This window comes from Arvicanthis niloticus, chromosome 25 (genome assembly GCF_011762505.2).
Source record: "Arvicanthis niloticus isolate mArvNil1 chromosome 25, mArvNil1.pat.X, whole genome shotgun sequence".
Taxonomy (NCBI): Eukaryota; Metazoa; Chordata; class Mammalia; order Rodentia; family Muridae; genus Arvicanthis; species Arvicanthis niloticus.
The window spans coordinates 15,921,466-15,943,059 of record NC_133433.1 but is presented as its reverse complement, the minus strand read 5'-3'; the positions used below and the strand labels follow the sequence as shown (position 1 = coordinate 15,943,059).

The window sequence follows — 21,594 nt, the reverse complement described above, 5'->3', positions numbered from 1 at the left end:
TAATGTGGAAGGAGTACGAAGAGGAAAAGGAGGAGGAGAAGGAGATGAGGAGCTAGGTGATGAGAAAGAGAGGGGAAACATGGAGGCGGATGTTTGCGTGTCTCCGCCAGTCAAAGATAGTTGATACATCTAGGTTGGGTATAGGGTTAAACTCCTGATTGTATGGGCATCTTGTTATTGAGCATTACCAAACATATAAAGCCTTTGATTAGCATTAAAAAATGTTCTACTGTGTTCAGCTAACATCCCTGGGAGGTCTGCTTTTTTCTGAATGGAACTGGAGGAGCAGTGGATCTTAGGGAGTGTGGAGGTAGGTAGTCTAGAAGGAGTGGGGAAAGGGGAGACTGTGGTTGGGATGTATTGCATGATGAAATAATAAGAAAAAAATATAAATAATAAAAAACTGAAATCCTCATGCTTTCAGGAAGAGAGTTACAGTTGGACGTTATTATGCCAAATCAGTAAGACACATGTTTTTGTCATATGAATGATGTAAAATTATAATATATATACATATATACATAACTTCCATATATATTATGCATATGTGGAAACAGAAATGGTGACAATATGGAGGGAAGAAATTATTGAGGCTCAAGTGACAAGGTGTAGGTCAGTGAGGCAGGAGAATAAACTATAACAAAGTATAAAGACATTTGTTTGAATATTCCATAATGATGCTCATTCCTTTGTGTGATAATTTAAAAACTTAATAACTAAAGAAAGAATGCTAAAGGGAGAACAAAATCAGTCAAGGTTTGTGGGCTGATTAAACAATGCTGACTGGAAGGAGTATGATTGCAGTCTCTATGTTCATGTAATACTCAAAGTTAAACATAAACTGGCACACCAAATACTTGTAATCTACACCAGATAAACTCATCCATGCTTAGAATATCAGTGTTTTCAAATCTTAAACTTTGAATAGAATTGCTTTAGGATAAGATACTATTCTTAACAGTAGATTGTTATAGCAATTGTTCAAACTGCAACAATATTTGGACCCTTTGAAGGTGATATAATGAAGGTAAACTACCATGATCTCTTTCAAATTATGGATTACTACTCTTATTTCCTGGATATGATATTGACTGCTTTTTACTTGGGTCTCATACAACAATAGCAACAGAATTAGCATCTTTAAATAACTTAAAAGGCTTTCTTAAAGGATTGTTTATAAATATTTCAGTATATATCATAGGTACTTAAGAACAAAATACCAAAGTTTATTGGTGTGCCATGCACAAAATTCCTCATGTTAATGATATAAACATGATAGTTTAAAGATTAAATTTTAAAGAGATCAATAAATAATAAATGTATAAATTATGTATCTTACATATATACATGTATAAGCTATAACATATTATAATAATCTCTCATATATATATATATATCCTATAATACTATTATTAGGTCAGTTTTGCAACTAGTTTCAAGTCTAACTTGAGGTCATTCTTTTAGCATTTTTTAAAGAATTGGACACAATTTCTGGATGACATATTTTCAGTACTTTACTTCCACTCTGCACTTTTTTTGTAATTGTATTCTAGGGAAATATTTTAATAACTAAATGAGATGGTAAAGGTAACAAGTTTTGAACAGTTTGAAAGTGACTCTTTTATAAACATTAGCCATTGTTATCATACTCATATTGTGTAATCAGTAACTTCAAATTACTACCTAAACACCTTGGAGAGATTTGATCTTTCTAAATATCTAAGAAAGCTGCACTAGACTTTCAGTTTATCAAATATAAAAGTTCCACTTCTGTTTCCAAAGTTTATTTACAGTTTTATATTAGTTTCAAAGAATGCAATTTTCCAAAAAGTTTTATCTGCAGTTAGATCAATGCCAGGGCTAGTTTAATTTGGATCCTTTTTTGTAGGGTGGAGAGTAGAGTCACATAAAGACATGAAGGGTCTTCACAGAACTGTGTAAGTATGAGTGTATGAGTGTCCCTAGTGGCCTTGACCTAAGGATCCCAAGAGCTCAACTGTTCTTGTGAGCCTGAAGTCACAGATCTAGAACACCAGCTCCTCGGTCTGCCCTCTTGCTTGCTTGTTGTCCAGCTGCTCAGGCACTTTTTGGCTTCTATCTTGATATCCAAGAACTTTTTGATAATCACCAGGAGTTAGAGCACATGCCAGCAATAACCCCATGCTATGTGCTGCTGTGAGTAACTGTTTCTGATACTTTCTGGAGTGGGAATGGCAGCAGCATTTTGCCATTTTTTTATTGTATGATGATGTTTCATTAATGTAATAGCTTTGACTTAAAGCTGCCCTTATTTCCATACTTTCAAATCCGAAAATTAGGTAATTTTCCCTTGGTTTCCTATTCACTGGTGCATGTTATTAAGGTCTTATGTATTTCTTTCTTTACTTAAATAAATTAAGTATATCAAGATTTATACATTTCTGTTAAACTTTTGGGAATTAAATATTATGCACCAAGACATGTTCCTTTAATTTTTCTTCTCACTTAGTGATGATGTACTTTTTAGGGGGTAAATACATTTTTATAAAGCTACAGAAGTCTCTTGTACATGTTTGTACTTAGTGTTTTTTGCAAATTTTCTTTATATTTTTACAGATTAGCAATATAGTATATTCTCAGGATGTAGAGAGCTGATGGAAGAACAGCTCTACTTCTTTACAAACTTAGGAAATTTTCTTAAGGATGTCTTGATTCTACTTTTGGGAAATTATTGTTTACATACAGTATAAGCAGTATGCATAAATTTATATAATTATGAATGCTTGACTGAATAAATCACTGCTCATAGAGATTATATACAAGTATAATACAGAAATGCTTGACTTGATAGAAAGAATTATCAGCAGGTGGATGCTACTTCCAAATTTTGGTCATCTCTTCCAAATTTCAGAACCATTAACAAGGTTTTGCTAATGACTCATAAGGTTGAGATATGTCAAACCAGACAAGAAAATGCCCGTAGTGCCTCAACCTTACAAAGAAATTACTGGCAACTGAGGAAAGCTGGGTGTGAAAGAAGTCGTTCTCCCCAAAAAATAACACACAAATTGGTTGTCCAGTTCCAAATTGTCAGTCCTGAACACACACATACAAATAACATAATATGGATTCAACCAGTTATATTGAGGAATAATATGTATACACAAATACATATTTGCACAGAATAACAGTTGATTAAAAAAAGAGGCCATGACTTTGATAGAGAGCAGGGAGGGGTAATATGGAAGGGTTTGGAGGGAGGAAAGGGAAGGAAGGAATGTGGAAATTAAGTTAAAATATCAAAAATGAAGAAAACAAAACTAGAATTGGACATGATGGTGTACTTCTTTGATTCCAGCATCCAGAAGACCGAAACAGGAGGATGGTGGGTTTGAGGAAGCTTGAGCTATATAACAGGACGTTAACTTATCTTTCTCCAACTGTAATTTGGAGAATGATACCTCAACCTTTGTTGCTTCTCTATTTACAGCCATGTGATGTTTATCCAATTATCTTTTTGATGTGGATTGTGCCAGTTCCATCTCATTTTTCTTCCTTGTTCTTTTGTTCTCATTACATGCTACACAGGTTTTCTTTACTTGTTTACCTAATTTATTCCTGGATCAATGAGTTTGACTCTGTCCAAATGAAGGAATGTTTTTTTCCCAGACCTTGTGCTCTTCTTCACAGAACTCTGGCCTCAGCTCCATCATTCTTTGTCTCTTAGAAAAAACTTTCATCCTCATACCACCTAAGAGAATTCTGATTTTCATGCTTCCCACTATTCTCTTGATCCTTGCCACATTGCCTTAATTTAAAAGAATAATCATAGGAGGCAGATCAAAGGAGGAATTTTGGCGGGAGAGGAGGAGGAGAAAAGGGCAACAGTATCAGGAATGGGGGTGGGGGGAGGAGAGAAGCCCAGAGGGTCAGCAGAATGAATGGAAATATACAGCCTCAGAAGATGGAAGGTAGGGAGACACTCTAGAAAATACCCCAGGGAGTTGGGAGGTGAGAGGCACTCAGGACTCAATGGGAGTCACCTTAGATAAAATACCCAACAGTGGAGAGAGGGAACTAGAAGAGTTTACCTCCAGTAGACAGACAGGGTCTCAAGAGGAGGGATGGTGTTACCAACCCAAGTCAAAATTTCTGACCCAGAAGTGTTCCTGTCTATAAGAACTGCAGGGACAAAAAAGGAGAAGAGACTGAGGGAAAGTCGATCTAGTGACTGACCTAACTGGACATCTGACACCAAGGCCTGACACTATTATTGATGCTATGATGTGCTTACAGGCATGAGCCCATCGTAGCTGTCCTCTGAGAGGCCAAACCAGCAGCTGACTGAGACAGACATAGATACTTACACTCAACCATAGGACTGAAGTCAGGGACCTCTATGGTTGAATTAGGGGAAGGATGGAAGAAACAGAAGAGGAGGGTGACCCAATAGGAAGACCAACAGTCTCCAGCTACTCAGACCTCTGGTTGCTCCCAGACACTGAGTCATCAACTATACAGCATATAAGAACTGGTCTGAGACCTCCGACACATATATAGCAGAGAACTCGTTGGCCAGGCCTCAGTGGGAGAAGATGCATTGAATCTTAAAGAGACTTGAGGAACCAGGGAGTGGGGAGGCCTGGTGGTGGGGGAGCATCCTCTCAGGGACAGAGGGAGGTGGAATGGGCTGAGGAACTGTGGGATGGGAGACTGAGAATGAGGCAATGTCTGGATTGTAAATTAAAAAAATAAGTGAGAGAGAGAGAGAGAGAGAGAGAGAGAGAGAGAGAGAGAGAGAGAGAGAGAGGAGAATCATTATTTTAAATCATGGCGTGCATTTACCTACTTATTTGTAGTCTATAAATCGTATAAAGAAAATATCTTTTCCAAATTGTTCACTGTAGTATCCTTGGCCCTGAGATTAAGTCTGGAAAAATCAACTGTTCTTTATTTTAAAACAATGTATAAGCTAAAGCATAGCTGTTTTGAGAATTAGCCATTCCCTGAGAGTGTCAGTTGTGGATTTAGAAAACACATTAATGAATGTCAGTCTTTCTCTTGCCATTCTGTCTTGGTACAGAAGAGGTCCATTTAAACTAAGAAACTAAGAGTGTTGATTTTTAAGAGTTATATTATTTTACAGGAAGCAAAGACCTCCTTCCTTCATTTTACTAAACAGACATCTTGTAATATTATTTTATTTAAACAAATAAAAAGTGATTAAACAAACCTAGTCTCAAATTCCAATTCTGACTTATCCCTCTATTCCTAAATAATAAGTCACAATTGGTTGCTGTTGTCTTATATAGTTACATGGCCTACAGGAGAATGGGAAACTACTTACCATATTTCCCGTCTCAGACTCATCAGAATACATTTAATGCGTGTGTTCATTTATGGAATAAATGTTTATTCAGACCTACTAGGAGCCAGACATTAATATCAGGACCAAAGATACTACAGTGAACAATGTGGGAAAGATATTTTCTTTATAGGTTTATAGACTACAAATAAGTAGGTAAATGTTTATTTCCAATGGTCTTACTTGACCCTGTGAAAGGGTCCTTTGAGCCAAAAGGAATTGTGACCCTCATGTTGACCAACATTGTGTTAAAGTGTTGTTGTGTTGAAGGTAAATGAGAGAAGGTAGACACAGGAAAGGTCTGAGAACCCGTTTTCCATTTAGCTGAAAGCAGAACATGAATTTACAAAGACAAAGATGTTCTGCATGCACCCACACCCCAAAGAGAAGCAAGGTTAGCTAGTGATGCAACCCTGGGTCCTTGCCAAATGAAACCAGAGGTCCTTGTCCTAGCAAGCTGTACTTACAAGTCTATTTCCCCCTCTTCCTCAAGGCACTACGCCTAAAAACTCAATCTCTCTTCCCTTTGTCTTATAACCTCTGGGAGGAAAACGTTATTTTTCTGAGGCTCAGCATGGGTATCATTTCAGAATCAGGAGTGTCCTTTCTTGAAGACTGTTTTTCATAGATTGATTTTATGCTTTATCCAGAGTTTATCTCTCTTCTGGTATAAAAAAGGCTTACCTGCTCATCAACTCCAGGTGGCTGTCCTAGTAGCCTGTTCAGAAAGTTATTATTCTTGTGTCAAGTATCCAAAAGGTTCCTTTAGGTTTTTTTTTTTATTTTTTTTATTTTTATTTATTTTTTTTTTTAGTTTGATAAATTCCCAAACCTGGTTTTGTTTACACAATCCTCATGCCAGCAACCAGTAACCTCAGGAAATATGCCAGGGCCTCTGCTGACTTCTATTATGGAAAAATGATGTTATTTATGTTGAAACCATATAAAATAAATACCTGGCCATGTTAAAAATAAGGAGCTACTTATAAATTGTATCAGCCATATACAATTGCTGGTTCACAGAGACATGTTGGGATAAAATACATTATATTTGCTTTTGTATGCTACTGTAAATATTTTGTGAAGTTCTGAATACTGACTAACCTCCTTGACTTTCTTTATATTCTTGAATCACATAGATAGTAGCAAGTTAATTGCAATGTCTTTATTAGTGTATTTGCACACACTTATTTTAAATAATGAATTTGGCTGTTTGACTCCAAGGATTATTTTGTCTTGCTTTTTGATGTTTTTAGAAGAAATGAATGTATTTCGAGTAAAGTGTGGAACATCACAAGCACATCATACAAGTTAACTGCTTTTTCAGCTTCTCCCTCTCCACCCTGACTGCTCCCATGTCTCCTTAAAGCTGGTACAGGGGGGCAGATATTGATCTGCTCACTTCCCTGTAAATGTTGTTGAATAGTGAAATCATTTTTATTTATGAGTCAATTTGTATTTTCTGCAAATGATATTTTATACTATCCTTGGTTTTTCTATTAAGTGAACTTTAGCAGTTGGTTCTAATCATGATCTAATCATAATAAAATAATTCATTTTATGTTTTTAAATAGTTTTGAGTTTATAATATAATTATACCATTTCCCCTTCTTTTTTTCCTTCTAAGAATGCCATGTGTCCCTGTTGTCATCTAAATTATTGACCTATTTTCCATTAATTGAATGTATAAGACTACACATAATATAATTGACTATATATTTTCTAATAATAAAAATACAACCTGTCAATTCTGTATAATGTTACTTGTATGTTTTCAGGACTGAGCATTTGATTTTGCATAACCAATTGGTGTGCTCTTCCCTGGGGAAGACTATTTTTCTCACTCTCAGCATTCCTTGTTTTTTGCCTTGGGTTGAACTCTCATGAAATTACCTCATGTTAGTATGTCTATCAGTGTCATCCTTGTTCAATTCATAATTCAGTAGCCATGTTGGTAAGACTCCATGGATGTAGTGTCTGATATTATTAGAAGGACCAGCATAATAACAAATTCCTAGATCCTCTGGCTCTTAAAATTGTTCTTTCTCTTCTTCTGCAAAATTCCATGAGCTGGAAACACAGGAGTTGTGTTGTAGATGTATCCTTTGGGATTGGGATCTATGACTCGATAGTTTAATTGATTATAGTTTTCTGTAATGGTCTCCATCTATTTCATAGAGAAGTTTCCTTGCTGAGGAGTGAGGACAACATTTACTCATAGTTATAAGGATGAATATTTAGAATATAGTCAGAGATTATATGGGTTAAGTGAGGTGAGAGTTGAAGGTTCTCCTTCCAGATTCATAACTTCATTAGCCCTGGGTAGTTGCCTAGGTTAACAGCTCCAGGCATGATTTCCCTCTTGTCAAGTGGATAGGAAGTCCAATTAGAGAGCTGTTGGTTACAACCAAGGTGTGTGTGCTAGTTCTGAACCTTTAGGGTTATCATGCCATGCTGGGAGTTGCTGTTATTTGTAGGCATCGTATCTAGCTAGTCTTGTTGGTTGTTTTTCATTTGAAAACTTGCATAGCACCTTGTGCTACCTTGATAACTAGTTCTAAGAAAGGAGACCTTCAAGAGGGTCCAGCTTAGGTCTTCTGAGCTCTGTGTCTCAAGTGCATAATATTTTCAGTAATTTATCTTTTAACTCTGGGACCCGGTCAAGTGCTATAGTAAGAAATACTTTAGTTTCACACTCCTTGCATAGAGTATTTATACACAAGGAAGAATGCTTGAAAATTATTCTATAGCTGAAGGTTCCTTTAGATCAATCTGAGATTAAAAGTTTTCACATTGCCTATTGACTTAGTTTTCTGCTATAGTAACACGTACCTAAGATTATCAACTTGAGGAGAAAACATTGGTCTTATGTCATAGTTTTGGAAGCTTTAGTTCATGACCAGTTGATTCTTTAGTCTGGGGCTAAGACACCACAGGGACACCATGGCAAAGGCAGGAGATAAAAAAAAATGCCTGTTCATGCAAAGAGAGATAAAGATACCTTCATCAAATCTTCTCTTTAGGAACTCTAAGGACCTAAATCTGTCCAGTAGACCCATTCCTAAGGGGTATTCCTGCTGAGAACCAAACCTTTTATTTTTTAAATTTTTTTTATTCTGAGCCAGGGATTGTCTGTGTATTCCTGGATGTTCTGGAATTTACTCTGTAGATCAGGCTGGCCTCACATTCAGATATACTCCTGCCTTTGTCTCCAAGTGCTGTATGGTACATCATTGTTTTAATGGAAATAAACTGGATTTGTGAAATTCCTTGGTTGTCTGGGGATCTTACTTTTATGTTATGAATGTCATCAAAATAAGTTTCATAGATGGGCATTTGGGATCTTTTCTTGATGAAAACTACACTGCATGTAGATTAAATCTGACCATTGAATATATTACAATGATTATTACAATGCTAACAAATGTAAGATGTGAGTAGACTGGTATAGGTCCTCCATTTCCAATTGCTGTAACATCAAACACTCATTTACACAGATTTTAGTCTCTGAGCCCATTTCAAGTTTAACCCTTATTTGAATATTTGAGGATAAATTGGCTGTATAAAGCATCCAAAGGACACTTGTATTTTGATTAATAATTGTTCAATACAAGTAAATTTAATTTCATTTCTATCTCTAAAGACTAGCTATCTACAAGTCTCTTTTTTATCATCTGTAAAGTGAAAGCAACAACAGCTCCTAAGCATGGGGATGTTGCAAAGATTATGTTAAAGGATGTCTGATATGCAGAACATGATCAATAATGGAAGTTGTTATTATTGTTGGTCTAATTTTTACAGTACTATCAAGTAAGCTTTAAAATAGCCATGATGAGATTGAGAGCTAATGGAAGTCACTTTATAAAACATAAACATTTATGGCACAATGTATATGGTTGTTACAGTTATTAGCATAAATAAGTAACGATCACAATGTATTTTGGATCAGTGCCACTTTAAGAAGCCCTCCTCCTAAAATGTGTTTCTGGGAACAACTTCTTAGTAAGGAATATGGTGCATAGTTCCTGGCTCATCCCCAAGTCCTGAAGGCATCATCTGTCATTGGTGACAAGTGCTCAGAACCCAGACACCCAGGACTCCCTTAAGCATTTGAAAGGACTACAGGAAGGTAATATTTTGGCAGCAGAACAGTGTAGCCAATCACTGTATCATTATTACATGTTAAGGTTGATGTACTTTTTGGCCTGAGTTTCTGTGGAAGCATGACTTACCAAATGACTTTACCTTTATCTTTCTTTGCATGGCACAGATGGGGCTGTAAAAGCTGTGTGTGAGATAGTGAGTTTGCATCTGCATGTGAATTTAGAACCTTCAGAAAATCATGTAAACACATACATAGGCAACAACAAGTGGCTTCTTTTTACATAAACTATCTTTATTGTTTAACAATGAGTCACTTTTTATTTGTATACTTATTTTGATGACATTCATAACATAAAAGCAAGATCCCTAGACAACCTAGCAATTTCCCAAATTCACATTATTTCCACTGGAACAATGATTTGACATACAGAGTTATTTTCCTTATTGATTGCACTTAGAACCTCAGTAAGCTGGTCAGAATAATTCACCTGAGAAGAAAATAGAAGCATATTTTGTAGATGGACAATAATAACTTTTCATACACAGGTTCTTTTAGAGAAGATGGCAAGATAGCAAATTTTGCAATGAAGTGTGTTTTGAAATTAGAAAATCCAGTTCTATGCCTAGAACTCTGAAACACCCAACCTACATCTTTTCTTTATCACTCTTGTTATAGTTACAGCATTGGTAACCCCATCTTTCAGATGATGATCAGGAAGTTTCAGAAAATCTGGCATAAGGTATTTTGCATAAGATGAGTGCTGAAGTCAGGATTTTATTATTGACTTTAAATCTATAGTTCTCTCTACATCAGAACTGAAAATGGGATTTGAGTCCTTGTACTTATGAGCCATTATTGTTAAAAATCTTATAACGAGTGTTCATTCCAGTCTTTGGGGAGCAGAAGGATAAGACTAAAAGGGTAAAACCAGGTGATCATAGAAAATTCTCCTCAGGGTTACCTCTGAGAACACCTCACAAGATAGGACTCTGAGGCCAAGTCAGAGGAGTAGCTACCAGTAATTAATCAGTTTGATAAATGGCTACACACAACAAAAAAGAACAGTTGTGAATTGGGAGGAGAGAAAAACAGAAAAGTGTGTAACAGAAATGGTGATTTGGCCAAACAAAGCAGGAAAAAAGGTGGTAGAACAAGAGAAGGCAGAAAGGTGGACTAAAGACCCTCATTCCTGTTACCTTTGAACAAGTCCTCGGGAATAATGCTGCTTTGTGGTGTGTGTAAGCTTCTCAGGGATGGGCCCTTGTACAACAGACATTACTTGCAATAATTTAATAGAAGCAGGTGGTACGAGGAAGCAGGAATCATGAGCTTTATTGAGAGGAACAATAACAAAATTAAAGACAGTGAGCTGGAGTCTGATTTTTAGAAGCAGAACAGACAATTCACTTCTCCACTTTGGATGAGTGCTACCAGAAAGACAATGGGGGCATTGACCAGTGAGCCTGGCTATATGCCTCAGTCTTGCCATTACCTCAGTTTACCTGGCTTGGAAAAACGTCCCTTCTGTGAATGGGAAAAATCTTAGCTTTAAATGTCAGATGTTGGAAGTGTGGAGTAGGGTAAGATGTAGCCACATGCATGGAGTCCTTAGACAGGTTCATCAGCATTGCACTGCCTCCCTAGCTTACTCTTCCCAAGGCATATCCTTAAATGAACTTTTTAAATCTGTGTATGGGGAAGAGCCAAAATTTGCAGATTCAGTACACTAACACTGTCATAACAATATGAAAAATGGTAATTTCCCCTAGGAAATCATGCTTTATGTGCTTGAAAGCTTACGTACACTTTTGCATTCCTTTCTTTCTTTTCTTCTCATGACATTTTCTCACTTTGGTACTTTGTTAGCATTATGAAACAAGCCAGTGGTGTGAAAAAGAGCTCTCAAACATAATACAGAACTCTATAAAACTGAGAAAATTGGAATTCTTAGTCACTACATGGGGTCCAATTTCAGGTGCGCTATATACTCTGTTGTAGGGAGTGAGACTGCACTTCAAGCTCTGTCAGTATTGCAGGCCCACTTCTCACATGCCATTCAGTGGCTGCAATACTTTCATCTATTTTTTTTTTAATGTGATGGCATTTATCCAATAGCGTTCATGCTGAACACTGATGGGAATGACAGCACTCACTAATGCCAAGAGCATTCAGGGAGTTTAATCTCAATTCCAAATGCTTAAGCTTGACATCTGTACAGACACTTAGATTATTAAAGGGCCAGGCAAAACGATTTTGAAAAATTCAAGTCATACAACAGCAGGGACACAAAGCAGCTTAGATCCAGATAGGAAAATTACTTTTAAGATCCTTAAAGATCTGAGAACAGGCAGTGGATTTAAGGGTATTTTTTTTTTTTCTTTAACATGTGGCAACTTTTGAGAATGTATTGCACCGACAACGCTGGCATTTACTTTGAGAAAAGAATGAATTGGAAGATGCAACCATGCATTTGTTGCCAATTATTAAATAAAGGTCATTCACTGAGACCTGCTCTGTACCAGTAAGGAAGATCTTGAAGTTCTTTGATGTTTTGTGGTCTTATAAAGCTATATGCAATGTTCAGTCTTGTCACTGAAAACTCCATCCATGGACTCTATGGTGGCATGGACTCTAACTTCTTGGCTTCCTTTTGAGAAGTCTCAATAAGTTGTATGTTTTCAGACTTCATCATCCCTGCTACCAGGGAGTTTAGCTCCGGGACTGCTCCAGTCTTCTTCATTTGATGTTGAGCACATTTTCCTTCTAACAGAAAACCCTGATGTCTATTCATGTGTGGAATCCAACTAAAAAAGAAAACCTTCATATGTATCTGAAATTTAAATTTATGTGGATTTCCTGTGGTTTTATTTGAAGAGCAAAGCAGACCAGTTATCAGGAGAGCTTGATAATGGAAGGGACATGGGAAGTGGAAAGAGTTAGATAAGAGATGTCAAGAGGAGAAATTAGTTCTGGCCTTCTGTTGCAAAGAAGGGGAACTCTTGGCTAAAAAAAAAAAAATCCTTGATGTATTTTGGAATAACTAGACAACAAGAAGAAAACAGTTCCAAACACATAGACATGAAATGTTCAAGGAAATAGACGTGTATATTCTCCTGATCTAATTATTATAAGTTGTATACTTGTGTGAAAAGATTGTACTGCATCTTCAAAAAATGAACAAAATTAGGAATTAATAAAAATATACAAAAAAGATGGATCCTGTTCCCACTGTGCTTGGGCAATGACATAGGTCATGTAATTTCAGTTCACATTATTGCTTCTTTGTATTTTTTTCTTTTTGTAAATAAATTGCATGATTTTTTTTCCCATAAAATATATATTTGGTAAATTTGGCATACCTACTTGGGCTTCTGCTGTGATAGGATCTATGTTTCTAGTGTGAAAAAGATGAAATTGTTAAAACTGTGACAGAATAAAACATGGGACAATAGATACACATAGGCATACATGTATAATTCTGTTTTAGTTCAAGAAATAAATTCCAAGAACGTATTTTGAGTTAGTCCTTTAAAATTAAAAATAATTTCTTTCATACAATATATTCTGATCACTGTTTCACTTCTTAATTTCATCCCAGGTTTTACCCCAAATGTGGTTAGTTGGCTGAGAATGCTGAAAGTTCTTCCAGGCAGGAAGTTAGGTATGGTGCCTGTGGCTACAGCAGCTCATTAAAGGACTTCACCACGGTTCCTCATCTGCAGCCCCAATGACACAAGAAAGTCCTTGGGTTTCCAAAACGGCTTTATTGGCATGACAGATGATGGTTGAGTCTGAATGAGCACCCCCTTGAAACTCAGGGCAGACCTGAGTTAAATAGGGAAGCAGAAAGAGGGGAGGGGCTGGGAAAGAATGCTTAATTGGCTCCGCCCTCTGGCCTTCAGGCATCTCATTAGTATGTAAATCTCTCTAGGGCCTGAACCCTGTTCCTCATGACTGATGGCCATAGACCTCTCTGTGGGAGTTGTGGAGGGCTGAAGCTAAAGGAAAAGAACCAGGACCAGGAGCAGAGCCGAACTCATGCTGTCCAATAAGGGTCCAGTGTTCCAGGTTTATGCTCGACCAAGCACCCTGCTGCTTCTCACAGCCCACAGCCCCACAGCCCTACCCAATTCTGCAGTCTTTCTTTTCAGAAAATGAGCAATGAAAAGCAAGTGAATTGGAAAAACAAAATAAAACAAACACACATACACATGCAGAGACACGTTCCCCTACAAAGCCATAAAACTAATAAAACCACAAAATCACAAAATATAATACATAGAAGTCAAGTAGTATTTAAAAATGAGCAAACAAGGCATGGTGAGACAAAAAAATATTCCCAAAATATCACTGAGTTTATTTTGTGTTGACCATCTTCTGCTGGACATGGAGCCTTTAAATGTGGTTTATATGTCCAGTGAGACTGGAGGAAACTGATTTTTCTTTTTTGAGTGATTGACACTTGGAGATAGCTTCTGGATTAGGGATGGGGGCTTGTGTCCACTTCTTTTCTCACTGCTAGGATCCTAGCTGATTTGGACGTGTGAAGGCCTTTGTACTGTGAAGTCATTATATACACCACCACAGTCTTATGTTTGTTCATAGGTGCATCAGCCTTGTTATGACTGGAAGACCTCATTTCCTTAGTGTCTTCCATTCCCACTGGCTTTTGTAGTCCTTCCACCTCCTTTTCTGCATAGTTGAGTTAGTCTTGGACTTAATACTGTATTCTACATTTTTGAGCTGAAAAAACAAACAAACAAACAAACAAACAAACATCTACAAGCTGATCATTTTACTTCTTTAGTATATATCTCAGTGCGAGGCCTGTTTCATCTTTTAATGTTCTTTTGTGTTTACTGACCATCACAAGAATCATGTGTCTTTAGTGTGCTGGTGGGATGAATGAGGGGTAACCCTTATCATTTCAATTATATGTCAGGATGCTCTATGGAGATTCACATCTCAAATCTAACTTTTCTTCATAATCAGAGGTAACATGATAATAGTATGAGCTTAAAGCATGTACCATTTAACATCTACTGTCTACTTTAACTGATTGTTGGCATTACAGTCCTTATTCTCCGTTTTCATTTAATGACACTAATTTAGGGTGATAAGACCTAAGGCAGAGCTGCTAGTGATGAAGCCAAGTTCAGGCTCAGCAGGTACAAGGCTCGTGCCCTGTGCATTCATGGTTCTTTATCAGCAGTTCTGCAAACACACTCTCAGCCCACACTCACCTCTCGGTTTTCTATTGCCTTTGCCATTGAATAGAATTCGAGGTAAAGGGAATATTACAGAAAGAGCACTGTTGATGTTATAGTGAGTTGTGAATCCTTATGCTATTCGTTTATATAAATCAACTTTCTGCCGAACCCTGCTTAATAACATTTCATATTTTGAAAACATTTTGGTCCATTAGTTGAGTCAATGAGGTAATCATAGGGAGAGGAAAACACTGAAAATATCACCAGACAGTGCACTGCTGCCACAGGGTGAGCTCTTCAACATTTAGCAGTAGAATAGCTTTGCCATCTCCAGCTAAGCATGTAGTTCAGAAATTAACTTTCACTAAATATATGAGAAGATGTTGAAAGCACAAAAAACTGTTTCTTATTCATCCATGCGTTAGCTCCCACTATAAGGAACATAAAGCAGATGTATTTGAAATCTCCAAGATGATGGTATTTTCTGAATTACAAGAAATTTTAATGTTAATACATTTTAGAGCAACCAATTTACTTTCTTTGGAAGCAATGTGAGCTGAGTTCACAAGCAACTATTAGAATAATATTAAAGTTCACCAAAACATAGCCATTGGGACAGGATACTGAACCTGTACAGGGGTATGAATATTTGTCATTTTTATATTTTCTCATGCTTCACCTGCTTAGTTCCAGGCTTTGGGTTAGACATACAGAGGTAGGTTTTAAGGTTGTATTTCGGCTATTGGGGTAATAATGGAGGTAGCCAAAACATTTTGGAATAAATTTTGGCTATTTTTATTTTGGCTATTGGGGTATTAATGGAGGTAGACAAGAAATTTAAAATGGATCATTTCACAGAGGAGAATGCCATGGTGGACTTTTGACTAGCACACAAATGAAAGCTAGGTATGCTTTTCTCTGATGGAACTAGAGAGGCACCCTGGAGACTGGGAGTTTCTAGGGTAGATTACAGAAACCCAGTGAGTCTGGGAGTTCCATCTGTTCTCATTGGAAAAAACTCCAATTCTTTGTTGTTAAGATTATCTGTTTCACATTTTTTGTTGCTCTGGTGTGCCAGGTTTTTTTTTTTTCTGGAACAGTATTTATCTACTTACACTTATCTACAGATTATTTTGCTCACGTACACTTGTATTTACTTCAGTTAGCTTTGTACATGATATGAAAATATATTCATCTTTCCACTGACAGGTGCTCAAATAATTACTTCGTACATAAAACTCATCAGTGTTTGGGTGATTAAAAAGATGATTAATACCATGACCCTTTATATGTTGAATAGTATGAAGGACTGCATACTGTGCTCACCTGTTAGCCATTACCTGGGTTAATCCTTTTCAAGTCACCGTGTAACTCTTTGAAGCTTTATTATTTTTTTTCTAAGTTTAGAAGTAGGACTATATATTTCAAGAGGGTGTCTGAACCTACTTTGATTTATTAGTTGGGTAAATTACTTCTGGGTAAAATATATTGGGTAGAGTTTTTGTTATGTCATAGATATGCTGCTGGTCCGGCAAGTCAGGCTAGAGTCTCTATGAGAGGATCTGTGTTTGGGCTTGCTGTGGTCAGAATAGTTATTTCCTTCCCCAGATCTTTATGTTGAAATCAAACCCCAGTGTGAAAGTGTGGGTGGGTAGTACTGACATTTAAGAGCTGATTAGACATGATGGTACAGTTTTCCCCAGTGGGATTAGTGTCTCTACAAGAGGATCAAAGGAGCATGTTTGTTCTTTTACCATGCTGTGGACATAGCAGGAGATGCCATTGGTGAGCCAGGACGTACACCTTTATTAAAAAAGGAATCTTCTTTGAATTTGGACTTTTCAGAATCCATATGAAATAAATTTCTGATGTTTATAATCTTCCCAGTTAATCATACTAGCATATAATCATCAGTTGTCATGGATGGACTATGGTGCAGGTGCAGTAGTTCTAAAATGCACCCATATCTCATTCTCACTGCTTTTTCATATTTCAACCTAACTCTGTCTCTTTCCCTCTGTGCTGCTCAGAGTTCTGTTTCCTCTGAAGGATTCTTTTGACACTATGCTCTTGACAGTCCAAGTCTCTATGGCTTCTCCCTTCTGGTGCAAAACTAATTTTAGATTTCTCATGTGATGATTGCCCTCTTGTGGGAAGATCTGACAGTGGAATGTTTCTCCATTGCATACTGTGCATGTCAGTGGTATGTCCTACAAGCTGAACTCTGCTGTTCTGTCTTGTGAATTTACCTTCGGTAGGCAATACCATGAGTCTCTGTAGTCATTGGAACACATAATATATATGAAAAACTCTAATGCAACTCATTTGTTTTCTAATTTTTGCAGCAATTGGTTCCTTCCACACAAGCAGCAATCGGGACTGCTTTGCAGATACACGGATGAAGACTCCCACAGTGCCACTCATATTCATTACTCGTGACTGTCTGTGTTGAGAGGCAGAGAAATCCAACCCAACTAGCTTAAATAAGAGTTTGACTGTGTTTTATTCCTGGGTAGTTAAAAGGTTTAAGTGTTTGGCATTCTTAGAAACAAGGAATTAAATGGTCACCAAGTGTATCTTTCTTCCTCTCAGCTTTCCTTTCTTGTTGGATTATTTTTCTGGCAGCCACTTCTGATGCAGAAGCAAAACTGATGTCTGTATCCTTTGAAGTTATAGTCTGCTTTTACAGTTCCCAAAGAATGCATTGACTGAGAGCTCCAGACAACGTCCTGGGAATGAATCTTAATGGACATAATTTGGCTTTTATGCCACCCCCAAATCTGACGAATTGTTGAGTGGAAGACATTTAAAAGGAACAGATGTAAAGGACCCCTCTCTCCTCCGTATTTGTCTAAAATAGAGTACATATTTACAAAGATAAAAGATAATCTCTCCTACATCCCAGAAATACTGTCCTCTAAAGACAACTTTAGACCCTTATCATCTGAATATAGTGATGGAGGAACTGGCATTGAGAAGCTTCAACAATCAGGGTGTCCCTCCCACTTATTTGCCCCACCCCATAATGACACATTTAAGGTTGGGGATGTAGTTCAGTTAGTTGGAAGAGTGCTTGTTTAGCATGTATGAAGCGCTGGATTCAGGTTCCATTACCATAGAAATACAGTGTTTGGTGATAGATGTCTGCCATCCAGCAATCAGGAAACGGAGACAGGAGGGTCAGAAGTTCCCCATCATTCTTGAGCTGCATAGAGAATACAAAGCTAGCCTGTGATGCATGAGAACCTCTCACCCTCTCTACCGCCTCACTCCACAGATCAAATTGCCACTTCTAGAGACTTATGGTCCTTTTCCTGCAGCTCATTTCTTTTCTAAAATTCATTGTTCTTTATTAAAGATGCTGTCTAAGCTGGGATTTCACTCACTTCTGAGAACTATTCATTGCCTGATGCTTCCTTCTCATGTATGAAGAATACACATTAACAAATTTTTGTTTGATTTTTCCTTTGTTAAACTGTACACTGTGATCAGAAACTGTGGCAGCCATTGTGATTCCCTTATATTATGTACAAACTGGTGTGGTCAGGGTGCTTGAATTCTTTCAGTAACCCATCCTATCTTAGGTGCTATTGCTAGGGGTCAGACTGCTAAGCCATTAAGACAGAAATTAGGCTTAGGGTATTTTCAAAAATATGTGGAGTAGTAAAGCTTACCTCTACTATTAATGTATACATTGTTGACTCAGGCTTTCAATCTACTGTGAAATTCTAGACTGTAAGTGAGAAAGTACAACCATTCACTCAATAAATGTGCAGATGTAACAAGCAGAAAGAAAATATGTCTACCACATAGAGCTCAAATTACAGGCTATTTAATAAAGTACTAAAAAATAAAAAGTTTCTTTTTTCAGGAAGTTTCAAGCTTTACAAAGGTGACGAGGCAAGTATCAGGAAAGTAAGAGAGATTATGTTCATGCAAAGAGTAAAATTAAGTGAAGGTGAGCTCTACAGGGGAAGCCATGAAGCTTCACCTTTAATTGAAGAAATATTGCCAGCAGTTGACAGCGGTTGGGAGAGAGGGAGTTTTTCTTTCTTTTCTTTCTTTCCTTTTTCCTTTGTTTCTTTCTTTCTTTCTTTCTTTCTTTCTTTCTTTCTTTCTTTCTTTCTTTCCTTCACTTCCTTCTTTCCTTCCTTCTTTCCTTCCTTCCTTCCTTCCTTCCTTCCTTCCTTCCTTCCTTCCTTCCTTCCTTCTTTCTTTCTTTGGAAGTATGAAAGTTGGTAGGTTGTCCATCATCTGGATGGTGGATGGCCCTACACTCATGTTCATAAAGTGTCACTATTCTAAAAGGTAATAAATGATGTAGCCCATTCTAACTTGGAGCATAAACATTTAAAAAAAAGTTGTGGTCTTTTAAATGACTGTGAGTCAGTGTATAGATGCCTCTGAAAAAGATAACAGAAGGGAATTCTGTGTCTTCGAAACTTGTCCTACAGGTATTCTTGTTTGCAGCTGTGAGACATAAAGAGGAAGAAATCCAGCCAGACATGCTCATGAATGAGTGTGCCTTTACACGTGAGTATGAGTCTGCCCTGTATGCATATGAATGATGCCAATAAAAGTCTCTTGCTTTTCTTGTTTGGGTAAATTGCTTTGAAATGACCTTTCAGGGATCCTTATCTTCTGCAAGTAGTAAACTTTTTCCATTGTTTTATTTCCTGGTTGTACTTTTTAGTCACTAACAGACACATTGCATTTGCCTATAAAAACAAATTCTAAATGAATAATGAGATTGACAGGTATGTGGTCTGTTCTCTCCCTCCCCCCCCCCCCCCCAAGATTCTTTGACTCTTCACCTTTTGTGGCAGAGAGATTCGTTTCCATTTTGGTTTCATCAGAGCTTACATTGGTAAATTTTGTGCTCTATCATTCACCTTTAGGTGAAGATATTTTCAGGTCAATAGGTTGCTTTTCCTTTATGGTTTCTATACAGTTTTTTCCCCTGTATTTTCTGCTTATATTAGTTCATGAATATAATGCCATTTAGTTATAGATGATCATATTTACTCCAGTAAAATCACAATAAAAAGAAGAATGTTTTCTAATTACTGATACTTTGATTTCTAGAGAGCTTTGGAAGCAGAAGAGATTCTTGTATTCTTGAGATGTATGTAAACATAAATTTCTTAGGCCCATGACATTAGCTCAGTGTCTCATTTGACTTTCCCTTAATAAACACAAAAAAATAAGTGCAGTGACATCTTTAATACCATCCTATTCAAGGTTAGTTTGAACATTTTGGAGTTTGGTCCATATTACTTGTCACAAAAGCAATAAACAGAGGCAAGCATTGAAAGTTAAAAATGTACTTTACTCAGATAATCAGGTTAATTATTCTGAAAAACCCACCTTCTATTTCATCTTTAGCCAGCAGTGTATACAGGGTAAGAAAACAGTATCATTCTACGGTTTAGTCTTCCTCCTCTGGTGAGGTGGCTAGCTTTGTCTCTGTTTATGATGTTGGTGACTTTTGCCTTTAATCTCCTCTCCCTATGTTAGGAGAGGTTTCTCTTTTTGCCCACTGTCATTGACCTTATAGCTCCTATAGGCTTGAATACACTAAGGTCCTTGAGTTTTGCAGTTTTTCAGATCTGCAATCTGAATGATATCCAGATTGAAGGTTAACTCAGAACAAGCATGGTATCAGCAGTGTCTATTTGTTGACTTAATTACATTGTGGACTTGTAGATTTTTCTGTAGAATGATGCAGAAGTGTGTTCTTATGATGTAGAGCCTGAAATTTCCCTGTTTGCCCTCTATCATAAAGTCTTGTGTGTGTGTGTGTGTGTGTGTGTGTGTGCGTTTATAGAGACCTGGAACTGATTATTTGATTAAGCCATTTTTTTTTTAATTTTTAAAATTTATTGCATCCTGACTTCATCCCCCTTTCCTTTTGTCCCTTCATTTATTTTTCCTCTGATTCTCTTCATAAAAAGGGCAGGCCTCACATGGAAAACAACCAAACAAGGCATATCAAGTTGATACCCATATCAAGTTGCAACCCAGTATGAGAAAAAAACATCCAAAAGCAGGCAAAAGAGTCAGAGACAGCACTGTTAGGAGTCCCATAAGAAGACCAACTTAAGCCAGTTATTTAAGGGCAATTCTACTTCCACTTGATAATATTTCATCAGATCCATATTTCATCTATGCATAAACTATATACTTGTTATAAACAGTGTAGTACATGCTAAAATACTAAAATAAAAGTATAGTAATAACCTTTTTTTATTAGAGTTTAAAATAATTATTTCCAGTTTTCTTTCTTAGAAACAAAGCATTGTCAATAACAGTAGGTGTCACTATAGCAAAGGAAGCCAGGCATTAAGGATGCTTTTTCTTTCTTTTTCTAGGAAACATCACATTTTACAAGAGAAATTATAGTCTAATTTGTTGAAACTCAATGTGTCCATCTCCCTTCATTGTAGAAGGCAGTTTTCATTTAAACTAATATCTGACATCTTTGATATAGCAAATTTGCAGCCTTTCTGGGAAGGTAATTCTAATTTTTACGAACCAAGTTTTATGAGTATACTTTAAATTCTATTTTCTAGAATTTGAACCATTTATTTTTAAAATATTTATTTTATCTTTAATGATGTGTATGTATCTATATGTGAGCACGTGTACACATCAGTGCAGGTGCTCATGAGGGCCAGAGATGCTGGGTCTCTTGGAGCTGGAGTTAAAGTGGCCATGAGCCACCTATTTAGGTACTGCGAACCAAGTTTCTTTCCAGTACATGCTCTTAATCACTGAGCCATCTCTATAGCCCTGAGTCATTTATTCTTAATAAATATTTAAGAAATAATTTGATTACATATATTTCCTTATCAATATGTCATTAACTAAATAATATACTGGTATAAGAAAGAAACGGAAACACCTACCTTATGAAATGAATGGTAAGTATGAAA

The 21,594-nt window shown here is 36.8% G+C and overlaps 1 long non-coding RNA gene across 2 annotated transcripts in view; it reads left to right on the top strand.

The window, feature by feature from the left end:
• LOC143438502 (uncharacterized) overlaps positions 1-21,594 on the top strand; it is a 157,925-nt gene that overhangs the window by 110,999 nt on the left and 25,332 nt on the right. Inside the window, exons 5-7 of one of the 2 annotated variants that reach the window (XR_013107292.1) lie at positions 1,889-1,937; positions 17,252-19,192; positions 21,031-21,582. This is a non-coding gene — a long non-coding RNA (uncharacterized LOC143438502). The remainder of the gene's footprint in view (positions 1-1,888; positions 1,938-17,251; positions 19,193-21,030; positions 21,583-21,594) is intronic. The other variant, XR_013107293.1, reaches the window with a different exon arrangement.